Raw genomic sequence first — 14,328 nt, 5'->3', positions numbered from 1 at the left:
AACTGGACCCCATGTCAATGTTTGCAACAGCAGTAGTGGATCCAGTCCCAGAGACCCAGACAGAGCCAGTCCCAGAATCGGAACTGGTGGAACAACCAGCACTAGACCCATTGCCAGCACTGAATCCAGTGCTTCCAACCCCAACACCAGAGGGCCCCACTGAACATGGACTGGCACAAGAGGCTCAGCCAGAGCCTGAACCCCAACATAGTGCACCAGAGGAGAGCGGTTCACAGTCAACGGAAAACAGCCCCATCCGCTACATCACTTCCAGAGGGACCAAGACTAGGTCCACAATCCAGTGAGGAACTGATGTCTCCAGCATCAAGGGAACGGTTCCAGACCAAACAGGAAGCAGATGAAAGCCTCCAGAGCAATCCACCACCTCTCAGCTCTTCTAATCGATCCAGGCTTGTTGTAGAAAGAGGACTTTTATACAAGGAAACTCTTTCTGATGGACACCAGGAAGACTGCCATCCTCAGACACAGTTGGTAGTTCCAACTAAGTACTGGGTAAAGCTCTTAAGATTAGCCCACGATCATCCTAGCGGCCATGCTGGGGTGAACAGGACCAAAGACCATTTGGGGAGGTCATTCCACTGGGAGGGAATGGGCAAGGATGTTTCTACCTATGTCCAGTCTTGTGAGGTATGCCAAAGAGTGGGAAAACCCGAAGACCAGGTCAAAGCCCCTCTATAGCCACTCCCTATCATTGAGGTTCCATTTCAGCGAGTAGTGTGGATATTCTGGGTCTTTTTCTGAAAAAGACACCCAGAGGAAAGCAGTACATACTGACTTTCATAGATTTTGCCACCAACGGCCAGAAGCAGTAGCTCTAAGCAACACCTGGGCCAAAAGTGTGTGCCAGGCACTATCAGACATTTTTGTCAGGGTAGGTTGTCCCTCCGACATCCTTACAGATGCAGGAACTATGGAAAGCCTTTGGGAAGCTCATGGGGTAAATCACTTGCTTGCCACCCCTTACCACCATCAAACAAATGGCCTGGTGGAGAAGTTTAATGGAAATTTGGGGGGCCATGATACATAAATTTGTAAATGAGCACTCCAATGATTGGGACCTACTGTTGCAGCAGTTGCTCTTTGCCTACTGAGCTGTACCAAATCCCAGTTTAGGGTTTTCACCATTGGAACTTGTATATGGCCGCGAGGTTAAGGGGCCATTACAGTTGGTGAAGCAGCAATGGGAGGGGTTTACACCTTCTCCAGGAACTAACATTCTGGACTTTGTAACCAACCTACAAAACACCCTCTGAATCGCTTTAGCTCTTGCTAAAGAAAACCTAAAAGATGCTCAAAAAGAGCAAAAAGTCTGGTATAATAAACATTCCAGAGAGCATTCCTTCAAAGTAGGGGACCAGGTCATGGTCTTAAAGGCACTCCAGGCCCATAAAATGGAAGCGTCGTGGGAAGTGCCATTCATGGTCCAAGAGCGCCTGGGAGCCGTTAATTATCTTATAGCGTTCTCCACCTCCAACCAAAAGCCTAAGGTTTACCATATTAAATCTCTAAAGCCCTTTTATTCCAGAGAATTAAAGGTTTGTCAGTTTACAACCCAGGGAGGAGATGACGCTGAGTGGCCTGAAGGTGTCTACTATGAAGGGAAAAGTGCTGGTGGCATGGAAGAGGTGAACCTCTCCATGATCCTTGGGCGTATGCAGTGACAGCAGATCAAGGAGCTGTGCACTAGCTAGGCGCCAACATTCTCAGCCACCCCAGGACTGACTGAACGGGCATACCACTCCATTGACACAGGTAATGCTCACCCAATTAGTGACCAACCTTACGGGTGTCTCCTCAAGCTAAAACTGCTATAGAGTGGGAGATCCAGGTCATGCTACAGATGGGTGTAATCTGCCCCTCTGGCAGTGCATAGGCATCTCCAGTGGTTCTAGAGTAGCAGCCGTGTTAGTCTGTATTCACAAAAAGAAAAGGAGTACTTGTGGCACCTTAGAGACTAACAAATTTATTAGAGCATAAGCTTTCGTGAGCTACAGCTCCGATGAAGTGAGCTATAGCTCACGAAAGCTTATGCTCTAATAAATTTGTTAGTCTCTAAGGTGCCACAAGTACTCCTTTTCTTCCAGTGGTTCTGGTTCCCAAACCAGATGGGGAGATACGTTTTTGTGTGGACTACCATAAGCTAAATGCTGTAACTTGCCCAGACAACTATCCAATGCCACGTACAGATGAACTATTAGAGAAACTGGGATGGGCCCAGTTCATCTCTACCTTGGACTTAACCAAGGGGTACTGGCAGGTACCACTAGATGACTCTGCCAAGGAAAGGTCAGCCTTCATCACATGTCGGGCTGTATGAATTTAATGTGCTCCCTTTCGGGCTGCGGAATGCACCCGCCACCTTCCAAAAACTTGTAGATGGTCTCCTAGAGGGATTGGAAGAATATGCAGTCACCTACCTTGACGATGTGGCCATATTTTCGGATTCCTGGGCAGAATACCTGGAACATCTACAAAAAGTCTTTGAGCACATAAGGGAGGCAGGACTATCTGTTAAGGCTAAGAAGTGTCAAATAGGCCTAAACAGATGGACTTAGCTTGGACACCAGGTGGGTCAAGGAACTATCAACCCCCTACAGGCCAAACTGGATACTATCCAAAAGTGGCCTGTCCCAAAGTCAAAGAAACAGGTCCAATCCCTCTTAGGCTTGGCCAGATATTACAATACAGCCAAATGGCCGCCCCACTGACAGACCTAACCAAAAAGAAACAGCCAAATGCAGTTCAGTGGACTAAAGAGTGTCAGAAGGCCTTTAACCAGCTGAAAGCAACACTCATATCTGACCCTGAGCTAACGGCCCCAGACTTTGACAAACCATTCCTAGTAACCATAGATGTGTCGAGCCTGGTGTGGGAGCAGTCTTAATGCAGGAAGAACCAAATCAAGAGTTCCATCCTGTCGTGTTTCTCATCAAGAAGCTGTCTGAGAGGAAAGCCACTGGTCAATCAGTGAAAAGGAATGTTATGCCATTGTCTACGCTCTGGAAAAGCTATGCCCATATGTTTGGGGATGGAGTTTCCACCTGCAAACCGATCATGCTGTGCTACAGTGGCTTCATACCGCCAAGGAAAATAACAAAAAACTTATTCAGTGGAGTTTAGCTCTCTAAGATTTTGATTTCGACATACAACACATTTCAGGAGTTTCTAACAAAGTGGCTGATGCACTCTCCCGTGAAAGTTTCCCAGAATCAACTGGTTAAAATCGTCCTTAACTAATATTGTTAGTCTTTATACAGTTAGTAGTATATTTAGAGACTCATGTATCTTATTAACTCTGTTTTCTCCTGGAGCTCCAGGAAGAAACCACAGCCAGTGTTTCACCCTATCTGTGATTTGGGGGGGGCGTCATAAATATAAAGGGAAGGGTAACCACCTTTCTGTATACAGTGCTATAAAATCCCTACTGGCCAGAGGCAAACCGCTTTCACCTGTAAAGTTAAGAAACTAAGGTAACCTTGCTGACACCTGACCCAAACTGACCAATGAAGGGACAAGATACTTTCAAATCTGGAGGGGGGACAAAGTGTTTTGTCTGTCTCTGTAATACCTTTGCCAGGAACAGATCAAGGATGCAAGCCTTCCAACTCCTGTAAAGTTAGTAAGTAATCTAACTAGAAAATGCGTTAGATTTTCTTTTGTTTTTTGGCTTGTGAAATTCGCTGTGCTGGAGGGAATGTGTATTCCTGTTTTTGTGCCTTTTTGTATCTTAAGTTTTTGCCTAGAGGGATTCGCTATGTTTTGAATCTGATTACTCTGCAAAGTATTTACCATCCTGATTTTACAGAGGTGATTCTTTTACCTTTTCTTTAAATAAAATTCTTCTTTTAAGAACCTGATTGATTTTTCATTTTTCTTAAGATCCAAGGGTTTGGGTTTGTGTTCACCTGTACCAATTGGTGAGGATATTATTATCAAGCCTTCCCCATGAAAGGGGGTGTAGGGCCTGGGGGGATATTTTGTGGGAAGACATCTCCAAGTGGTCTCTTTCCCTATTCTTTGTTTAAATCGCTTGGTGGTGACAGCGTACCAGGTTTTTAACCTAAGCTGGTTCCCAAGGCAAGAAAGAAATCTGTGCCTTGGGGAAGTTTTAACCTAAACTGGTAAGAATAAGCTTAGGGGATCTTTCATGCAGGTCCCCAGATCTGTACCCTAGAGTTCAGAGTGGGGAAGGAACCTTGACAATGACCATGAGGCTTTGGGAAGAAGGTTAGTAAGAAGATTACTTTGTGTTTAAAACTGTGCATGAAGAATCTGATACTAACACCTTCAATTCCCCCGCTCTCCTGGCTGATGTAATGGCAACTAAAAATGCCACCTTTACAGAAAGGTGGAACAGGAAGCTGGTTGCCAGAGGCTCAAAGGGGGACCTACCAGCTTTTCTCAGACTAGTCTGTCCAGGCCCTTTAAAAATCTTACAGGCAGCGAATTGAAAAAAGAGAATGGTTATCAATAGGTGGCTGGAAGGTCAAGATAGACATTAGATGCACTCTGAGCTCTTGATGTTTTAGGGACAGAAGATAATCCAGTATGTGCTGAACAGAGGTGTGGACCAGGGAAACTCCTTTGTCTGAACCAGATGAAGAACCTCTTCTATTTAGCCAGATAAGTACGCTGAGTTGATGATTTTCCACCAGTTAGTAGCACTTCCTGAACACCCCCCCCCCAGACAGTCACAAAGTCTCCAGGTCATCAGATAAAGGGTCTGTAGATTGGGATGGAAGAGGTGGCTGTGATTCTGCAAAATCAGGTTTGTGTGTTGCAGGAGTGACAGTGGGGGAGTGACTGATAGGTCTAACAACTCTGAAAATCAGTGTTGACAGGACCACACCAGGGCAATGAGTTCAAGATGAGTCTTGTCCTGCTTGACTTTGTACAGAGCTTCAGAAAGAAGAGGAATGAGAAGGAAAAACATACAGGAGTTTGTTTGATCACAGCAGTAGAAAAGTGTCAGTCAACGATCCAGGCTGTGACCCACTCAGGAGCAACACACACATTTTCTGTTGACTTCTGTTGCAAATAGATCCACTTGGGGAGTTCCCCAAAGCTGGAAAATTGACCTTACTATGTTTGGGTGAATTGACCACTGTAGTGATTGATCAACAGCCTGCTCAGGCAATCTGCCAGCATACTGTGGATCCCAGGAAGATAAGCCACATTCAGGAGTATACACTTGGCAATGTAGACGTCCCAGAGTAGAATGATTTCCTCACAGCAGCGAAGATTGGGCTCCTCCTTGTTTATTTACATAAAACTTGGCCATGTAGTATTGGTCAGACCGAATAAGCCCCTCCCTTTGATGTGTGGAAGTAACACCATGCAAGCTAACTGGATAGTTTGCAACTCCCTGACATTTATATGCAGACAGATCTTGAGCAGATCTGAGACCTGGTGTCTTTAGAAGAGCCAAGTGAGCCCCCTGACCCAGATCTAGGCATCGATGACTAAGGTGAGTGATTGTTCAGGCAGGGCAAAGGCAACTCCCTTGCAAATGTTGGTATGATCTGTCCACCAATCTAGGGAGGATAAGATTCAATCTGAGATGTGAACTATCATGTCTATATGGTGCTTTCTTGATGAATACAAATCAGCCAACCAGTCCTGTAGCACTCTGAAACATAGCCTGGCATATTGGACTACATAAGCGCACACTGCCATGAGCCCTAGAAGTCTCAAACACCTTCTTACCATGGTGAAAGGATAAGTATTTTGTGCCCAGAATGATGCTTTACATCATCTGAAGCCTTGCTCGTGGAAGAAAGACTTTATCCACACAATTGCTGCTTCTTGTACGAGCTGTAGAAGAGGTCCCTGTTATTCAGGGGGTTTACTCCCAATACTTCCTGATTCCAAAAGCAAAAAGGAGTCTCAACCCATTTTAGATCTGAGACAGTAAAACAAGTTCCTAAAGAAATTGAAATTCTGGGTGGTCAACCTACTGAGCCTCCAGCAGCAGTTCCACAATGCCCTATTCCCTGCAACCATGACCGCTCTGGTCAGAAATGTGAACTCCACTGCCCAGGGGTCAAGGAGACCAAAAGCCACACACTCCCTCTTAAAACATTCTATGAATTTTTTAAATGTTATTTCCTGATTGCCCAGTGTGGCAAGCTAACCTAGCAGTTCTCCCTTGTTGTGTGCAGTTGCCCAACTAACCATGCCAGTTCCACACTCTAACTACAACCCTGCCTGGAGCAGATGGGAGGTATTGGATCTCCAGAGCCTGTGGGGAGAAGAGACTGCAAGCACAGCTATGAACTAGCCACACAAACATGCACATCTATGAAAGATTGCATGGGGGATGCAGGTGAATATAGTACAACAGGGATCAGAAGCAGTGGCACATGAAAGTGAAGGAACTGTGGCACGTGTACACAAAGCCCGGGAGGCCAACAATCAATCTGGTGCTGATTCATAGACCTGCTGCTTTTACAAGTTCTATGCCATACTTAGCAGAGAGCCCACCAGCACCCTGCAGACTACTGAGGTGCCCAAGACAGAGACCCCTGCAGTGAAGAGCAAGGAGGAGGAGGAGGACAAAAAGGTGAGGAGGAGGAAGTGAGAAATGTGATGGGGGAATCCAGCTATGCCACAAGCCAGGAGCTGTTTGAACTCCACCGCAGTTTAGCTAGTCCCTCCAGACAAACACAGAGAAGCCCAGTGAATGGGAAGGAATTTGAGATAAGTGTGTGCATTAATTTTCTCTTACAATATTTAAATGTAAAGATGGTGCCCAGCCCATCCTCCATTTAAAAAGACACCCTTTGCAGTCCCTGGAGAACTCCATTATAACAGCTCCCAACATCCCCCACCCCTCCACACAGCATCAGAGGCCACATCCGTACACTTCCACACCAGGAGACAGTAAGGATAACCACCAGCTTCACATACATTAACCTATGAGAGCCATGGCTAGTGTACATGTAGCCAAAATGGACCGCATTTTGTGCACTGAAATGGACAAAAGTGGTTGTTGCCTTTCTAATTTTAAAAGTCTGTTCTGTTAATTTATGTTAGAAGTTTGAACTGTGTTGTCTTTTTTATTTGCACATTGGGTTTTTTGCACTGTTTTTGTCACTCAATAAGTTTATTTTATTTTTTTTAATAAATACATCTTGGTAGTTCACAACACACAGTACTCAAAGCACCCAGTACTTGTAAGCATACAGCACCATAGAACTATAGGTTGAAAAAATACCATCATATGTATAAATATACTGCAAGAACCATGTAATTTGTAGGTTCAGTAAAATACAGTGTGATATTTATAAATGTACACCAAGCACTATACAATTCCCAACTGCTCTCAAACCTTCAGCACCAGAGCACACTTCAGCACAGCACATGTGGCTGACTGCTAACATGCTCTTTCAAAGCCTCCTGAAACTCATAGCTCCTAACTGAGCTCTTGTAATGGCCCTTGTGTCTGGATGTTAAAACTCCTCAGACAGTCACTCCAGCTCTGCTCTCCACCCCGATGGCAACCTTTGCCTCACAGATATTATGCAGGACACAACAGGCAGATATAACCATTGGGATTTTTTTCTCACTGGGATCCAATCTTTTAAGTAAACAATGCCAGCATCCTTTCCATTTATCAAAAGCACATTCAACAGTCATTCTGCATCTGATAAGCTAGTAGCTGAATCTTTCCCTGGTGCTGTTGAGGTGGCCAGTGTATGGCTTCATGAGCCAGGAGAGCAAGGGTAGGCTGAGGTCCCAGAATCACTACTGGCATTTCAATATTGCTAAAGGTAATCCACTGGTCAAGAAAGTATGTATCCATACAGTCCTGTGTTCTTAAAGATGCTAGCATCATGCACCTTCCCTGATCAACCTGCACTGGTATCTGTGAAATGTCCACAGTGATCCACCAAACCTTGCATAACCATAGAAAAGTAGACCTTGCTGTTGAGGTACTCTATGATAAAGTGGACTGGTGCTAAAATAGGAATGCACATACCATCTATCAACCTACTGCAGTTTGGGAACGCCATTACTGCAAATCTATCTACTGTATCCTGTACAGTGCTGGGAGTCACAGTGCTTCATAGCAGAAGATGATTATTGGCCCTACACACTTGCATGACAATGACCCCCACTGTAGAGTTTCTAATTCCAAAATGATTTCCCACTGACTAGTAGCAATCTTGGGTTGCAAGCTTCCAGAATGCAATTGCCACTCACTTCTCAACTGTCAGTACAGCTCTCGCTGGAGGGCTGGGGAGAACTCAGCACACAGATCTAGGAATGTGGCTTTTCACATCTGAAACTTCTGCAACCATGGCTTGTTGTCCCAAATCTGCATTATGATGTGGTCCCATCTTCTGTCAAAGATAGTAGATGCAAAAACTGCCACAAGTATTTGTGGGATTTTTAAAAAAGGTACAAAAGTTACAGGATATGGATGGCATTATGGGATGGATAAATTTGCATGCTGGGAGCTTGACCCCAGCTCCAACAGATCCCTGCATGACTCATTTCTACCTAACACCACATTGTGAAAACTTTCCAAAAGACATTACTCTGAACAATGGCACATGGCATGCTGGGATACCTACCCATGATGCCTCAACACAAGCACTCTGGGATACCTACCACACTTTGCCTCATCACAAGCACTCTTGGTGATTATGCACAGTGCCAATTAAAGCAGCAAAGTATGCACACACACGAGCACTATACTAACGTGGGTAGCTGTATGCCAATGTTACTTGTGTCTGCCCAAGTTTGTGGTGTAGACAGTGCCTTAGTCTGTTTTTGTCCTTTTAGACCCTGATGCTGCAAATTACAGTGTGGGAGGACAATGTGTTCTGTGCCCCGGTAGTTGAAAAAGCAGGGCCTTAGATTGTACAGTCTTCAGGGCAGGAATTGTCATCTATCATCAGCACCCAGCTCTAGTGGGCCCCTTTCCTGTCTAGTACCTTGAAACACTAAGGCCCTGGTCCTCCAAATGCTTATGCATGGGTTCAACTTCACCATGAGTCGTCTCATTGATTTCAATGGGATACATATAGTAGTGAAATTATGCAGATGTGGGTCTGCAAGATTAGGGCCAAATACAACAAAAACAATAATTACAATTACTTGCCAAAAAAGAGGTTACACCACACAAAGTTTCTAGACTGGTTTCTCAACTAGTGTTTTGCCAGCGGGGAAGGATAAAATGGATTGTGCAATGTGTTGATTTTTCATAAGATGCTTAGCTTTGTCTGTAGCTTGTTTATATGGCACAGAACTGACAGAGTAAAGAGCATAGAAGATAACTCACCCTGTCTCAGGCAATAGATAAAATCAGATTGAACCATATGTTCCAAAATAAAAACTTGGGGTCTCTAAATTATGATTTCACTGCATGAAACTTGACCTAAGGAAAACTGTAGATTCTCTTAAAAAAAACCTGAGGAGTACTTGTGGCACTTAAGAGACTAACAAATCTTTTGGGAATAAGCTTTCGTATGCAGTGGATGCATGCAGTGGAAAATACAGTAGGAAAATATATATACACAGAGAACATGGGTGTTGCCATACCAACTGTAACAAGATGAATCAATTAAGGTGGGCTATTATCAGCAGGAGAAAAAACTTTTGTAGTGATAATCAGGATGGCCCATTTCAAACAGTTGACAAGAAGGTGTGAGTAACACTAGGGGAAAAATTAGCATGGGGAAATCATTTTTACTTTGTCTACTGCAAGCCTCCAATGAAGTAGGTTTTAGCCCAGGAAAACTTATGCCCAAATAAATTTGCTAGTCTCTAAGGTGTGTGACAGGGCAAGGCCAGATGGCTATGAAGTAGTGGGAGATAGATATATTAGCTCCAGACTAAACAAATCCCTGGTACCAGAATAAGTTAAATGGCAGCTGTTCCAGGTCAATTAAGACAGCTGGGGCCAATTAAGAACTTTCCAGAAGGCAGGGAGAAAACTAGGTTGATTGGGACACCTGAAACCAATCAGGGACTGGCTGAAACTAGTTAAAAGCCTCTCAGTTAGTCAGGTGGGTGCAGATGTCAGGAGCTGTCAAGGTTCCTTCCCCACCTGAATTCTAGGGTACAGATGTGGGGACCTGCATGAAAACCTCCTAAGCTGGTAAAAGTAAGATCTTTGCATGTGACGTGGGTTAGTTCGACCTTCTCTGAGAAGTCTCTAAGATAGTGGATTGTGTGTTGATGAGCCATTAATACCGTCTGACTATTGATGTACCTGAAAGGCTGGTTGTGGGTGTTCCCAACCTCACACCGTATTTCAGTAACACACATAGAAATAATTCATAACTTCACATACAATGATAACATACACTCTAACAGATTATTGTTCAACAGATCAAGACTTTTAAAATGATATCGCGCAAGGCATACTTTGTACAAAACATATCATAGTTATACGACATTGGTGAATATGGGAGTTCTAGGGTGCTACTTTGAGGTACAGAGTATCACAGGGGTATCTGTCTTGTTTTTGACAGTCTGCCATGAGGTAGGCACTCATGGTTATGAACCACTCCAGACAGCATGATATGGGAAAGGAAGGCCAAACAACCTACACAGATGATCCTCAATTCTGATATTTATATGTAGAGTCAAATCATGGGCAGGCCATAAACCTTGAGTCTGTAGGGACCAGAGGTGAGCCCCCCAATCCAGGGCAGAAGTGTGTGTGACTAAGGTGAACAGAACTCCGACACAAACATTTGAAGGGTCTGTCCACTAATCTAAAGACGTCAAGACTTGTTTTGACGAGACTAGCCAGTCTACAGCATGGCAGATCAATAAATATACCAATGCTAACCACTCTTGTAGTTTCCTAAGATGAAGCCTGGTCATGTCAAATTATACAAGGGCATAAGGCTATGTCCTAGAAGCCTGAGGAAAGTTTGAACTGTCATAGTAGAATGGGCCTTCAGGTCCAGAGCAATATTCAGCATCATCTGGAATCTTAGCTGTGGAATGAAGGCCTTAGCTTTCATAAAAACATGGTTTTTTACCCATGAAAGCTTATGCCCAAATAAATCTGTTAGTCTTTAAGGTGCCACCAGACTCCTTGTTGTTTTTGTGGGTACAGACTAACACGGCTATCCCCTGATACTTAGCTTTCATAGAGTCCAAGAGTGCCCTTATACACTATCTTTTGTACAGGTGACAGAATTGATTTGTCTGTGTGTGTGACTTCACCTAGTGCATCACAGGTGGATTGGATGAGCGTCACCCTGGACGGTACCTGAGGCTGACACTGACCCCTTAGCAACCAGTCATCCAGATAAGGTAACTTCTGAGTGACATGACCGGTGTATAGATGGCAGCTGATGTTGTAAGGTATCATTGTTCAGGCCCTCGACGAGTCATCAAAAGTGCTTATAAGAGGCAGTTTGTGAGGTCATGGACTGGGGTGCAGACTGTTCCCACTTTTGAGCCCTTGTCCTCTTACACTGTGGCTCATAACAGCACTGAGATGGTGGGTATTGAGAAGATTGTGACCTGCGGTGTGGTTGAGAGGTACATCTTCTCTTCTGTCCCACAGTGTAGATTCCTACAGAGTGTAATGAGGTCCGAGAATCCTTCAGGAATTGGAGAGAAAATCTGTCTTCTCCGCAAAGAGTTTGGCCCTTCAAACTGGAAGTCGGTAGCTCTTTGGTCAATCTAGAGAGGTGTAGCCAAAAAAACAAAAACAATACAACCCGCCTCAGTATCACTGTCATGGAGACTGGGAGAGCAGCTGTAACAGTTACATCCAGTGCTATCTCTAGGATCAGTCTGGCTATTAACTGACCATCTCTAAGAATGGTCTGAATCTGTTCTTTTTGTGTTTCCAGTAATGTTCCAGAAATACACTGGGTTTCCCATAATTAATAAAATTGTATTTGGCCATAAACAGTAATGTTGTTGATGAATACACCATCTTGCCAAGCATGTTCATATGGAGTTGACTTGGCATCATGTTGCTTGCTTCGTGCATTAACCACATCCACTATGATGGAGTTGGGTTGCGGATGTTGAAAACAAAGTCTGCCTCTTTGGGTAGAGATGTAGGGTTTGTTTGTTCGTTTTGTTTTTGTTGGGTTGGGGTTTTTTTACACTCTGTTGCTGGATGGTGCGACAGAGACTGGTGTCTGCCAGATGACTTTGGTAGGATCTAGAATCACCTCATTAATTGGGAAGACAATTCTAGATGAGAAGGTGGCGTGTAGAAATTCCCCCACATGTGATGTGTATCTGCCACCTCCAGTAGGGGAATCTGCAGCTTGTCTGCCACCCTCTTGGTAAAATCCAGAAAATTCTTAAAATCTTCACCTAGTGATGAGGGGTGAGCAGCACAGCCTCAACTGGGAGAGATGAGGAGAAGTGTGCTGGAAGGGTAGCTTCCTCTTCAGGTTCTTTTTCCTGTTCTGAAAAAGCTTCCTCCTGCGCTAACTCAGGTGTTCTGGACAACCAGGCTGTAGCAAACCATCTGGTGGACTCTCCCTGAGAGACACCGGAGATGGTCGTGACATGTGTGTGTGCGTTGCCCAAGAATTACAATATGACCTTGGGGGGGTGAGGATGGAAGGCGGCATGGGCTGTGGGCTTACCTCAGGGGGCCCATACCGCGATTGTAGGTTGGCTTAATGGAATTGGGGAGGACCCTTGTAGTGTGACAGTGGGCCACAATAAAGTCCAGGGAAATGATCTCCTCCTGGCCAGTGTCAGATTCGTCAGTGGGTAAGGGTGAAGCTGACTGGGGTATTTGCAGTATACAGCTCAGTGCCAAGAGCGATTCTGGCTGTCGAGATGTGCTCAGTACTGGGGTCCTGGTACCAAGTAATGGGGATTGCGGTTCTTCCCCAACCATCAGGTCTCCAGGATACCAGAGCTCATGCAGTACCATGGGTTCATTTGGTACCACAAAGGAGTGTCTGTGGTATGTTGTCAGTACCGACAGTTGGGCACTCCCTAAATAAGAGTTTTGTTGTGCCCAGTACAGAAAGTTTGTTGGTGCCACTATTTTAGAGTATTTACAGTATGCCAACATTTTTATGGCCGACTTAGAACAACGCTTCCTCAGCTCTCGTCCCCTAATGCCCCTTCTCTAATTGAGCTACATTGATGACATCTTCATCATCTGGACCCATGGAAAAGAAGCCCTTGAGGAATTCTACCATGATTTCAACAATTTCCATCCCATCATCAACCTCAGCCTAGACCAGTCCACACAAGAGATCCACTTCCTGGACACTACGGTGCTAATAAGCGATGGTCACAAACACCACCCTATACCGGAAACCTACTGACCGCTATTCCTACCTACATGCTTCCAGCTTTCACCCAGATCCACACCACATGATCCATTGTCTACAGCCAAGCTCTACGTTACAACCGCATTTGCTCCAACCCCTCAGATGGAGACAAACACCTACAAGATCTCTGTCAAGCATTCTTACAGCTACAATACCCACCTGCTGAAGTGAAGAAACAGATTGACAGAGCCAGAAGAGTACCTAGAAGTCACTTACTACAGGACAGGCCCAACAAAGAAAACAACAGAATGCCACTAGCCATCACCTTCAGCCCCCAACTAAAACCTCTCCAACGCATCATCAAGGATCTACAACCTATCCTGAAGGATGACCCATCACTCTCACAGATCTTGGGAGACAGACAGCTTACAGACAGCTCCCCAACCTGAAGCAAATACTCACCAGCAACCACACAACAAAAACACGAACCCAGGAACCTATCCTTGCAACAAAGCCCGTTGCCAACTGTGTCCACATATCTATTCAGGGGACACCATCATATGGCCTAATCACATCAGCCACTCTATCAGAGGCTCGTTCACCTGCGCGTCTACTAATGTGATATATACCATCATGTGCCAGCAATGCCCCTCTGCCATGTACATTGGTCAAACTGGACAGTCTCTACGTAAAAGAATAAATGGACACAAATCAGATGTCAAGAATTAGAACATTCAAAAACCAGTCGGAGAACACTTCAATCTCTTTGGTTGATTACAGACCTAAGAGTGGCTATTCTTCAACAAAAAAAAATTCAAAAACAGACTCCAACGAGAGACTGCTGAATTGGAATTAATTTGCAAACTGGATACAATTAGCTTAGGCTTGAATAGAGACTGGGAGTGGATGGGTCATTACAAAAAGTAAAACTATTTCCCCATGTTATTTCCCCCCCTCCCCCCACCGTTCCTCAGACGTTTTTGTCAACTGCTGGAAATGGCCCACCTTGATCACCACCACTAAAGGTTTTCTTCCTCCCTTCCTCCCCCGCCACCCTCCCCCGCTGCTAATAGCTCAT

The 14,328-nt window shown here is 44.8% G+C and overlaps 1 protein-coding gene across 1 annotated transcript in view; it reads right to left on the bottom strand.

Annotated features, from left to right (window-relative positions):
- CCDC7 (coiled-coil domain containing 7) overlaps positions 1–14,328 on the bottom strand; it is a 294,105-nt gene that overhangs the window by 46,558 nt on the left and 233,219 nt on the right. The window lies entirely within an intron of this gene.

This window comes from Dermochelys coriacea, chromosome 2 (genome assembly GCF_009764565.3).
Source record: "Dermochelys coriacea isolate rDerCor1 chromosome 2, rDerCor1.pri.v4, whole genome shotgun sequence".
In the NCBI taxonomy this organism is placed as follows: Eukaryota; Metazoa; Chordata; order Testudines; family Dermochelyidae; genus Dermochelys; species Dermochelys coriacea.
The sequence above is the reverse complement of the archived record's forward strand: the minus strand, read 5'-3'. Positions and strand labels throughout refer to the sequence as shown.